General features: G+C 45.8%; 1 non-coding gene across 1 annotated transcript; it reads right to left on the bottom strand.

The window, feature by feature from the left end:
* Positions 1 to 10,546: 10,546 nt before the first annotated feature.
* On the bottom strand, positions 10,547 to 10,619 carry trnav-cac (transfer RNA valine (anticodon CAC)). Its single transcript has one exon. It is a non-coding gene; the product is annotated as a tRNA-Val (tRNA).
* Between the last annotated feature and the right edge of the window lie 1,089 nt (positions 10,620 to 11,708).

The following is an 11,708-nucleotide window of genomic DNA, read 5'->3' as shown; positions in this document are numbered from 1 at the left end:
GAAGAATTTAACCTTCGCAAAATATAATCAGTGTTATGTATTTGGCAAGTCTACACTGTTGCAGGATATAATGAGATTCGCTAGATTTTTTATCTTTGGGATACGGATTGCGCAGTTGGACTTCGATTGAAGTGCAGGAATGTGGAAGTATAGGATCTGGGCCAAACACAGGCAAGTTGGACCTGCTGAGACAGGTACTTAGAACACACGGTCGAGAGAGCCGAAAAGGCCTGTTTCTGTGCTGTGTGACTCTCTGAGATCTTCGGTTTGTCGACGGAGTAATAACTGCATTTAATTGAATAAATGTCTGATTGTGTACCTTTCACATGTCTTTATTTCCATAAAACAGAGATTTCACAATGTTACCAGAGAAACAAAGGACTGCAGATGCTGGAATCTCTATGAAAAACTCTGTAATGCTGGAGGAATTCAGTATCCAGGCAGCATGCGGTGAGTAAAGCTGGCAGTCAACGTTTTTTCAGAATATTCCTTCAGAACGTTTCCGCTTGGTTTCAAACGCGCGGCTTCTCCAGTGATAGACGAGCATGATAACCAGTGCACTACAGACGCATTGTCGGACAGACCTTGTAGACTGCAGCAGCAAGTCTGAAATCCCAATGTGCAACGGACACAGCCAGATGGTTGTGTGTTTCTGCTACACGAGACTGGCGGCTGAAATATCTGAAAAAACAAGTTTTCTGCCACGATAAGGGATTGAATCCACCACACTATTCCCGCTGATCCCAACACCCGGTGATAATCCTGTCGCTAAATAACGTGGTTCCCGCTGAATAAAGGAGAAGGGCTCGAACTGTACCACACATTTGACAGACCGCCTGTGCTCTCGAACGTTGGAAGGACCAGTGGCGGGAAACTCAGAGAAAGTGAGATCATGATGGATGCGATTGTGTTTATTGCCGGGTTCTCGATACTGAACTGGTCCTATCCCTCGCCCAGCCGCCGCTGGGAATGAAGGGTCGATCAGATATTCAAACTAAAATTGCATTGCTTGTTTATTTACAGCAATATCTTTGGGCAGCTGTGGTCAAAGTGAATGGGACCGGCAGGAAAACGCACTCTACTCACAGCCTGGAGCAGCACTCAAAATGATGTTCACACCCAGGATCGAACTGGGGACCTTTCGTGTGAGGTGAATGTGACAACCGCTGCACTACAGAAAGTGGTAAAGGCTTTTACGTTTACACGAATGGCCTTAGCGGAACACTGGCGTAACAGGAGGCAGATTTTGGAATGTTTCCTCCGTGTTCAAAATGTCCACCAGCTGGTGAATAAATGGACTCGTCCGGGATTTGAACCAGGGACCTCTCACATGTTATATACGTCAACACCAGAAGCGAGAATCATACCACTAAACCAACGAGCCCACATCCGTCTGTTCAGCACAATGACACAATAAAACAGTTGAAATGTAGTTGTTGGAAGCTCACTGTCATTTCTGTTGCTGAATATAGAAATCTGACGGAGATGAACAAGGAAAGGATGAAGAGGAGAATGAAGAATATTCTAAACTGACCATCACCAGGAGAAGTCATGAATTAAGAATCACTTTCTTTATGGAAAGAAGTGAAGTCACTACAGGGAAAATGGAAGAGGAGAAGGTGGAACATAGAAGAAGAAAATACGTAAGAACAAACTTTGAAATAGTTATTATTATTGCATTTATTCAAAGATCATCGAAAAATGCAAGATGTATCGTTATTAAGTATCTACTCATTTCCGTCTCTCGCTTCTCGCACAGAGGAAAAACAATGACCTGAATGTAGTTCATTGCTGCTGTGTTCTGTGTAATTTGAGGATGACCAGACAGTTTCAGATAAACATATTCTGACAAAACAATTAGCGCACTGAAATGTTTTCTCTTTATAAGGAGAGACCGGTGCAGTTAATGTGGAATAATTCACACACAACTTGGTAATATCGTCCATCAGAAAGAAAGTTAGGCGGAATTGAAACCCTGTTCCACGATAAATTGCCAATGGGATGTGAGTAGCGGTGACATTTGTCACATTCAGCAAGTAGAGCGGGTCGTTGGTCGCAGGGAAGGTCACACGATCTCATCTCATTGAATGCTCATCTCATCACATCTCTCGTCCTCGTAACGGTGCAGACCGAAAGATTTATATCCAGGCCTGCTTGAGAGCCAGAATTCAGAATAGTGGGTCTTTGCCAACGTCATTCGCGGAAAAATATGTTCCCGAAGGTGAACAAATTCGAACGATCAGCCACCTCCCTCGCTGGAAGCAAATTCATGACGCTTGGGTCCCGGGTCCCCTTGTTCTTGTCTCGTTCAACAGAAAAATGAACAATTGGTTTCAAAGTCCTTCCCATTTAAGGCGGTTGATAAACACAGGTAAATCATGAGTTTGCTCATTTTAGACAAGAGGACTTATTCAGAAGTTGTGGTGAGATTACACATAAAGAGCCGAGTGTGGTGGTGAGGAGGCGGGAGAGGGATTGAGGGAGGTGCGAGTGGAGGCGAGGTAGTGTTCAGTAAATCAGGCCGAATTGGCACTGTGGAGAATCCATTCCTGGATCCGTTGATACATTGGTCGGAAGTGGGCGGATCCTGAATCTGAAGAAATGAGCGGAATCTGAAGCAATTCCCTGGCCAGCAGATGAACAAGAGCAGGTAATGCAAGTTGCATCTCATTGCTACAGCTGTCGGACGGAGCGTGGGCTCGGTGGCTTAACTAGTCAAAACGTCTGTCTCGTAAACAGGAGGTCCTGGTTTCGGGTCCCAGCGGACCTTCCATTTATGAGGTGAATTGCCGTGTGATGAAGGCGGGTTCCATCCAAGCACAGCTAATAATGCATCTGCAATCATAAAATTAAATGCCGCAAAAAGGAGCAGAACAAATTATAACTTACCAGAAACGCTACGGGTCTTGCAGTGTCTGCGGAGCGAGAAACATGGGCGATCTGTTCAAATATAAAACATTTCCAATTACTTTGTTTTGCGTTTTCTTGCGTTCCACTGTGTGTTTTTGTTTAGGGTGATAATCGTTTGCATAATGCGGGTGTGTCCTGCTTTGTGAACTTGCTTTGGTCCTGTTGACAAAATGGTTCACACTGTGTTGCACAGGTATTTTCTACTCGAACGCCGGCTATTCTGCTGCTTATTTTAAGATACCAGACAAGGCTGCGTTACAGATATGAGTTGGAATACACACGGATATCAAATACTTTTGCACCCATTTGCTTCGTATAAATGTGGGCCACGATCAGTGCACGTTCTCAACTTCCCCGCTAACTCAGGACTTTTCTTCGGACCCGCAGTGATACCATTGACCATAGCACCAATGCAGAATCAAAGCCGCTGTGATCTGTGATTGTTAGATACTGTTCGGCAAAACATTTCCCAATGTATTTTAATAGTGCAACAGAAAACGCTTGTGGAAGCGTAGGGTTTCGCCCAATGGCATGGTGGGATTGCAACCCACGCCTCCGTGGAGACTGGAGACTTAATCCAGCACCTGAAGCCGCTTGGCCACACGACCACACAACTAAAATGCCATTTACATTCATTACACAATTGCGCTTATGGGCTGAGCATGTTAATCTTGGTAGTTCCGTGCCCTCCGTGTGTGCTTTAAAACTCGCTCTCCCAGATCCATTCATTGAGGCTTGATGAGATTACCCTTTTTCCAACCCATTCAATACTTCTTCAAAACAGGTTCGGAGAGAGCAGTGGTAAACGGTTGTCAGCAGTGTGGCAGACCACGGTGTTTTTCCAGACGTTAGTGCAGGGACACTAATTTCAATGAATGTTCTCATTTTCGACATGGGTCCGCAGGGTTAAGCTTACACCTTTCCCGCGGATGCAAGAGTGACTTGTGTTGTCAAGTTCAGTGACCTTTGGAAATGTACACCAAGAGGTCCGTAAAGTGTCATCTCAATGTTCTTCATCCAGATGAAGAAACCCCAGCTACCTCAGCCCAACATTGTCAGTGAAATCACTGACATTGGCCACTGTTCCAGAAAATCGCTGCTCAACGGTCTCTGCGATATTCATAACGGTTCCAAACTGATCCAACATTTCTGTGAAGAAACGTCGAATATTGGTCGAAACACATTTTATGAAGACTGCATGATTCAATACCGGTTATTCGCTGTTGCCTTCTGAACAAATAGCAAAAGGTGCAACGCACCAGAAACTCATCCGTCAACATTCTTCTGCCGATTGGGTTCGGAGTCAGGGTTTTTAATGAAAAGAAGTAATTAAGATGATCCAGGTTTATGTGGGGTTTAGGTACCAGGTAATCTCGGCTCTTGGGTATTGTGAGGAGACAGATTTCGGTGATGAAAGTTGACGTCACTTTCTGAACTACAGCAGACGTATCAACAGGAATAACGACACCCAGCTCAGTCATCCAAGAAGGTCACGAGTGATTAGATTTCTGCAGAATTCCGCATTCCCGTCGTTTGCCTCTCCCGGCTTTCACTCCCAGCTGCTCAGATCATCACATCTGCCCTTTGCCCCTCACCACTATTTATCTTCCGCCCTCACCTGGATTCTCAGTCCATGTTGAGTGAACGACTCGATTGATTCAAATAATGTCCTGGATTTCAAGATGTTACACACCATCCCGTTCCGTCATCACCCAGCAGAAGCCTGATCTTTTTTTATCATTGTAACAAGTGCGGAAAAAAATACCGCCTCTGGTGGGACTCGAACCCACAACCTTTGAATTACTTGTGCAGTGATTGAAATGAAAAGACCTCGGAGGAAGCAGCAAATTAAATTTACTTGGTCATTGCTGTACAGAGTTTCATCAGAAAACAGGAAAATACAGAGGAAAAGCGTGTGGAAGAAAAGTGGAATAAAACTGTGTTCTCAGGGGGAGAAGATAACTGAAAACTATTGGATTGTGAGCACAGTCGAAGAAATGCTTCTCAAGCCCAGGATAGAAATAATAACCCCTGAGCCGTCCTTTAAATCGCCGCCCCATTCAGCTGCAAGACAGCTTTTCATGACACGTAAAGCGGCTCAGAATCTGAAAAATTACACGTTGGAAATCCAGCGCTTTGCTTATTGCTCCAGCAAGCCCAGTCATAAGGTCCGGGTTCAACCGTCACCACGTACCAACCGGGTGGAGTGTACAGTTCGGTCTGTGACTCTGTGGGTTGCCTGAAGGCTCACCGGTTTCTTCCATGTCCCAAAGACGTATGGGTTGAGAGCTTAATTGGCCGCCGTAAAATGCCCCAGGTGTGCAGGTGAGCGATAGAACCTGGGGATAATTGACAGGAATGTGGTAAGAGTAAATTAAGATTGATGTGGATGTGTGATAAATGTTTTGCGGACTCAGTTGGCCGAAAGGCTTGTTGCCGTGCTCCGTTCTCTGTAACTCCATGACTGTTTGGCTCTAAACCCAATCATAGTGAATGATGTCCCTGCATGGCATTTTGTTTCGTCAGCATCGCAACGGTTGGGAGAATATTTCGTAAAAACGGTGAGGACATATTGAGCAATGAAGCAGCATCATCAGTGCGACAATGACTGAAATCACAATTCTTGACCAATTCCCATTACAATGCTTTTTGCTTATGTTGAAAGTTTACAAAGTAAATGTTAGTAGATATACTCCTGATAATTGTGGACTTATGCTGATAAAGGTGAAAAGGGAAATGTGACTTGCGGAAATAGAGGAAATTAAAGTTTCAGAACTATCAGTGGTCATCGACACTTGGAAAGCCGCTGTTTTTGACCAACAGAGAAATTCCACATTCCCTGGTTTCCTTTAGGCGTCAGGCAACAGCAATGTATCTTCGTTTCATTTCAATCTTTTGTTTGCATGAAACCATGAAACTTGCGTTTCAAAATTCGTGCAATGTTTTATCAGTCACCACGGTCGACACCATTTAAAGTTCTCACCTCCGACGAAATGGTTATTTGCTGTTGCAGCGCACAGAGAAGTGTTGAATATCCGGAAGAAAACCTGAGCTCACTTCCTCTGCGTGGGCTCGAACCACCAACCTTTCCGTTAACAGCCGAACGCGCTGGCCGATTGCGCCACAGAGACAGCTAATGCCAAAATTCATTGACAGACAATGAAGACACATAATTCCGTTCCCCATTCTACGCTCTCCCTGCCAATTACCAGCGCATGGTTTCTAGGATTTTAACCGCTTTCTAACTGATGGATTAAAATTAATTAGAATTAATTAATTAATTTCTAATTGAGGTTGAGTCTGAAGGAATAGGAGATTTTACAAGGCAACACCTTCGTGGGATAACTGCAGTTTCCTTAAAGTTATAACCTGGTAATATTTCATTTCAGAGAATAATTTTCTCATATTCCTAACACAACTGTAAAGCCCCTTCTTTAACGTGTGCCCTCCGTTTTCAAACGATTCCATCCAAACAAAAGCCATTAGAATCCAACTGATTAATTCCTCTCATGATTTTATAAACCCCTATAAGGTCGGCATTCGGCCTCCATTGCTCCAGCGGGAGAAGCTCCAGCCAATCCAGTCTCTCCTTATTTGTGAAGCTGTCCAGTCATGGCAGTACCCTCGTGAATATTTTCTGCACACTTTCCATGTTAACGACATCTTCTCTGTAGCGAAGCCACCAGTTATGTGCAAAATGCTCCACGTGCGGTCTCATGAACGTCTTGTTCATCTCTTAGACGACGTCCCACCTCTTGAACTCCGCGCCCTGACTGATGAAAACAAGCTTGCCAAACATCATTAACGCCAGCATGTCCATCTGTGTCGCCAAATTCCGGGATCTATGTACACATTAAATAATACCCGGAGGTCTCTCTGCTCTACAACACTGCACAGGACCCTCCCATTTACGGTGCAGTTCCTACCCTGGTTTAACGTCTGAAAATGCGACACTCCGCACTTGTCTGAGTCAAATTCTTCATTATACCACAAATATTGATGTCACCTGTAAATGTAATAACTATTCCACGGACATTTTCAGCCCATGTGTATATATAAGGGACAGCGCACAGGTCCATGCAGAACTGCAATGGTCAAAGGCCTCCATGAAAAAAAGCGCTGCACTGCCACAAACTGTCTCCCGCCAGCAAGCCAAATGACCATCCAATAGGCTATCTCACCCTGGGTCCCATGTAACCCAAACTTCCTGACCAGCCTAACACGAGCTCCTTTTTCCAAGGCCTTGCTAAAGAGCATGAAGACAACGTCTACCGTCCTGCTTCAAATACGGAATCAAATCCCTGAATCCCACTTTCCTGCGCAGAAAGCAGTGCTGACAAGCGTTATTGAGTCCTTCCCTTTCTAATTGCAGGTGGATCCTGTCACTCTGAATGCCTTCAAGTAACCTGCCCATCGTCACCGGCCTACAGTCCATGGCTTGTCTTTGCAGCTCTTATTCTGTAAAAATACATCAGCCACCCTCCCGTCTTTCGGCAGCATACACAGTTCCAACAATGATACAAAACTCTCTGCCAGCGCCCCAACAATTTATTTTCTGCCTTTCCACAATATCCTAGATTACACCTGGTCAGGCCTCGGGGCTTACACTTCATTATCAACTTTAAGACACTCAGTACCTCCTCTGTGATCATGTGGATGTGATTGCAGGCATCAGTATTCTCTTGCCTGAATTATCGAGCTTCCGTGATCTTCTCCACGATAAATACAAACGAAGGATATTCATTTAAGACCTCGCCCATCTCCTTTGTGTCTCCTCATGCAGATGACATCAATGATCATTAAATGTACTTCGTCTCTCCCTTGTTACCCTTTGCTTTTAATATTCATGTAATATCTTAGGTTTCGTCTTGACCTTATCCACCAAAGCTATGGCATGTCCCCTCTTTGCCCTCCTGACTTCTCTCTCAAGTGTACTCCTACATTTTTATACCCTGCAAGGGATTCGCCTAATCGCAGCTGCGTACAGCTGAGAAAAACCTCATTCATTTTTACTGAGCATTCGAAATACGCCTAATCAACTGATGGTCCCTAATTCTGCCAGCCTCACAATTCGCTCGAACAGGAATTGTTAGTTTGATTTGTTCGTCTATATCGGTCATCCATCTGTGACATTACCTTGTTTATTTTCCCTCTGGGGCTGAAGCACATGCCCATCCTCACCTCCTGTACTTGCCTTGCTGCTCTGCATTTCATACTCTACTTTCTTTTATCTCGGGTCTTCTGTCAATGATCTCACCCTATAACTGCTCACAGCCACTCATTGACGACATCTTGATTACAACCGATCCCTGATGTCAAATTTCATATGTAGTGTCTCGACCCGAAACGTCATCTATCCTTTGACATCCACAGAAGCTGCTCGACCTGCTGAGTTCCACCAGCAGTTTGTTTCTTTTTTCCGCAGGGTCACCCCGGTTTTACCCTGTCAGAGACACCCCACTCCCACACACCCATTGCACAAACTTCCTTGCCCGCATTTTCTGTTCTGTCGACGGATCTCGGGTCCGTAACACAGACTACGTTTCTCTGGCCAGAGATCCGGCAGATCAGCCGAGAATTTCCAATATTTTCTGTGTTTATCACTGAGGAAGCGCCGACGGGCAGCGCGATGTTGGTCCGGGGAGCGTCAGTGGATGAGTCACACCGGTATCAGAGAGTTTGAAAGTGCAGGAAGCGCACAGATCAAGTGTGAGGCCGTGATCCTGTCACTCTGAATGCCTTCAAGTAACCTGCCCATCGTCACCGACCTACAGTCCATGACTTGTGGTCAGTATTCTGCGATGTGACCGCAGCAACCTCGCCTCGAATCCGAGTCACGGCAGATCGTCGTTTATACGTCTGGCATTCAACGCTCTTCTTTTTATGAATTTCCGGCCGCCGCTTCTCCCAGGATGTTGATTTTTGCTCGGTCACCGCCAGCTTTCTCCTCGACACATGAAATCAGTCGCTGCACTTCGAGCTGAATCTTCCCGACAGATCAACAGAGACGAGAATGTAAACGGGCTCTCTGGGTATTTATAATCGATAAAACAACACGGATAGCCGCCCGGGCCCGTGAATGCACAAGGAATAACCAGCCGTACTGCCTCAGCAACAGCGCATGGTGTCCGCTCTCTGATCCAGCCCCTGTAGCCGGAGAGCTGCCCTTCCCCGCAGCAGCCGCGTCTGGGAGCCGCCTGCCTCTGGCTCTCTTTGTTGAACGGGGCAATGTCGGTGCCGCTCGCACACTGAATCGGGACCCTATCTTCAGAGACTTTCTTCGTTAAAAGTTTTGGTTGGTGAGTTAGTGCCGACTGGTGATTCCTTTCTCATTCTATTCCCATGTATAACACAATCAGTTACTCACCATTGCAGATGTAAAGGGCTCAGTCCTGCGGACTGTGAACCCACTCGGAATGTACTGGGCCGAATTATCCCAAAGTGGACGTTAATGAGGATGTGTAAGATCAAAGAGCGTGGCCGAAACAGAAGACGAATTGCATTATCAGTCGCATTTCGGGGTAAAGGACAAAACCTAATAATTATTTATTTATCCGTCTGTCTCATTCTTTCTCTCTCTGTTCCTTAGCAGGTATCCATACCCAGCCAACTACTTCGGGTAACCAGTGAACGTCCAGTTATTATCCGAAATCCGGCATGTCTTTGAGTCCTGGTCTGTCGCTGGGTCCCTGTTGTTTGCACACCCTCAAACTCCACACATCTCCTGAGAGCGCTGGACCCAGTGCTTGTCAGTCAGCCCTCAGAACTGCCTGTGTTGTTCACTGGCCAGGAACTAGGTAATCCCCCATCCACACCCCCCCCCAGTTCACACGGCATCAGCTACCACACCCACCCCACGCCCTCCCACCGCCACTTCATAAGGAAATGCAGATATAATCATTGCCTCGGTTTCGAATGTTTCCGGATATTTTGTGGGACAATATTGATGATTAATCTGAACAAGAGACACAAAGGCAAGAGGAGTTGAAAAGTGTGTGAGGGACAGAGACGGGAATTGAGCGAGAGAAAAGCGGAGGGTAGATGGAGAGATGGGACTTTGCTTGTAGAGAAAGACTGGAAGATGATAAAAATAGAATCAATTGGATAAAGGGCAAGTCGTTCGTCGCGTCGATCTCGCTCCTACATTCAACGATGTTTCGTCGATTTAAAGACAATTTTCTCTCTTTTCTCTTGTTCCCTGATTCCTTCAGTGACCAAAATTCGAACTCTCTCTGTGTCAAATGCATCCATTAACGGAACCTTCACAGCTATTGCATGGGAGAATTAATCAGAATCTACATATTTCTTCTTTCTTCAGTTGTAAATAATCGTTTCCTTCAGTAACTGAGAGAATAAAACAGAGAGCGGGAGGCAGAGGAGGAGTGAAGGAGTATATGGAAACATGGTGAGAGAGAGAGAGAGAGAGAGAGAGAGAGAGAGAGAGAGAGAGAGAGAGAGAGAGAGAGAGAGGAGAGAGAGCAAAAATAATGAGGGTAATTTGGATAAACCAGATTTGGTTTGACCGAATCAAGTGTTCCTGACTTCAGAGCAAAACCTGTTGGCCGCTGTTTTCAAGGCGAATGAGAACGCCAAAAAGACGCAATCGCCTCACGACCTGGAGCAGGATCCAAAATCATGTTCCTGCCCAGGATCGAACAGGGGACATTTCGCGTGTGAGGCGAACGTGATATCCGCTACACTACAGAAACCACGTCGACGAAAGGCACCATTTCACACAGAAAGCGAAATCCGCAGGCCCTTGACAATAAAACAGATGGAGGGAGTTCAGTGAAGCCAGTCCGTTCTGGGAGGAAGATGAAGCTGGGGAAAGTTTTCAGATTATTTCTACCGGTTACGGCCAGTGACTGTCAAACCAACACATTTACAGTCACACCATCGAATCCGGTGTCAAAGTTGATGGTGTCATGAAGGAGAGGATAAGAGCAGCGCCACACTCACTGAATACTCTCAGCTTGAGGTGGGAGTCAGTTTAAACACAGGAGGCCGTAGGCTGCAGTTCTGGAAGACAGGCCCGTTAAACATAAACTGCCGGCATCCTGTTAAACAGAGCTCCGAGTATCAGTGCAAATGATGTGGAGCGATTTTTTAAAAGGTAGATGCTGGAAAGCTCAACAAAATGTTACTTGCGTTTTCATCAGCTCACAAATCTCAAAGCAACCGGAGTATCGAAGTGGAAAGTGTTGGAGCTCATGGAACAGATTGCACAACTGAAGTGCAAAAGTAGTTGTAGGCATCCGGTGTTCAATTGGGAAATTCTGTCCGTGGAACATGAGATTTTGAGAGCTCCTGCCAATCAGAAGGGCAGGGCTGTCAAAGGGACGAACTGAAGTGAGCCTAGTCTGGTACAAGGACAATTCTGTGGACTGCGTCCACCCTGTGAACAGTAAATGTCACGTGATTGTGACGTAACCCTCCTTTCTGTTGTAAACCAATGTTTATATCTCAAACAAGGTCGGTGCAATCAATGATCGGAGTTACAGCCAAGCTGCTGCTGTGGGATCATGCTGTGCACCATTTGGCACCTGCGTTTCGCACATTAGAACAGTGACTCTGATTTAAAGAGTCTTCATGGCTGGGAGGTGCTTTGCAGTATGAGGTGATGAATGGAGCTGGCACACTCTGATCTATTCCTTTCTCCAAGCTCTCAGTCTCTCCGTGTTTCTTGCACCACTCATTGACTACAGTTCCCAGAGTTCAACAGCTGCCGATAATTGCGCCTGCACACCACCTGTCCCCGGAGCCGAGGAGCGGCGATTAGTGTTCACCATTGTGAGTGG

Source organism: Pristis pectinata, unplaced genomic scaffold (genome assembly GCF_009764475.1).
Source record: "Pristis pectinata isolate sPriPec2 unplaced genomic scaffold, sPriPec2.1.pri scaffold_12_arrow_ctg1, whole genome shotgun sequence".
Lineage (NCBI taxonomy): Eukaryota > Metazoa > Chordata > Chondrichthyes > Rhinopristiformes > Pristidae > Pristis > Pristis pectinata.
This window is presented reverse-complemented; position numbering and strand designations above follow the sequence as displayed.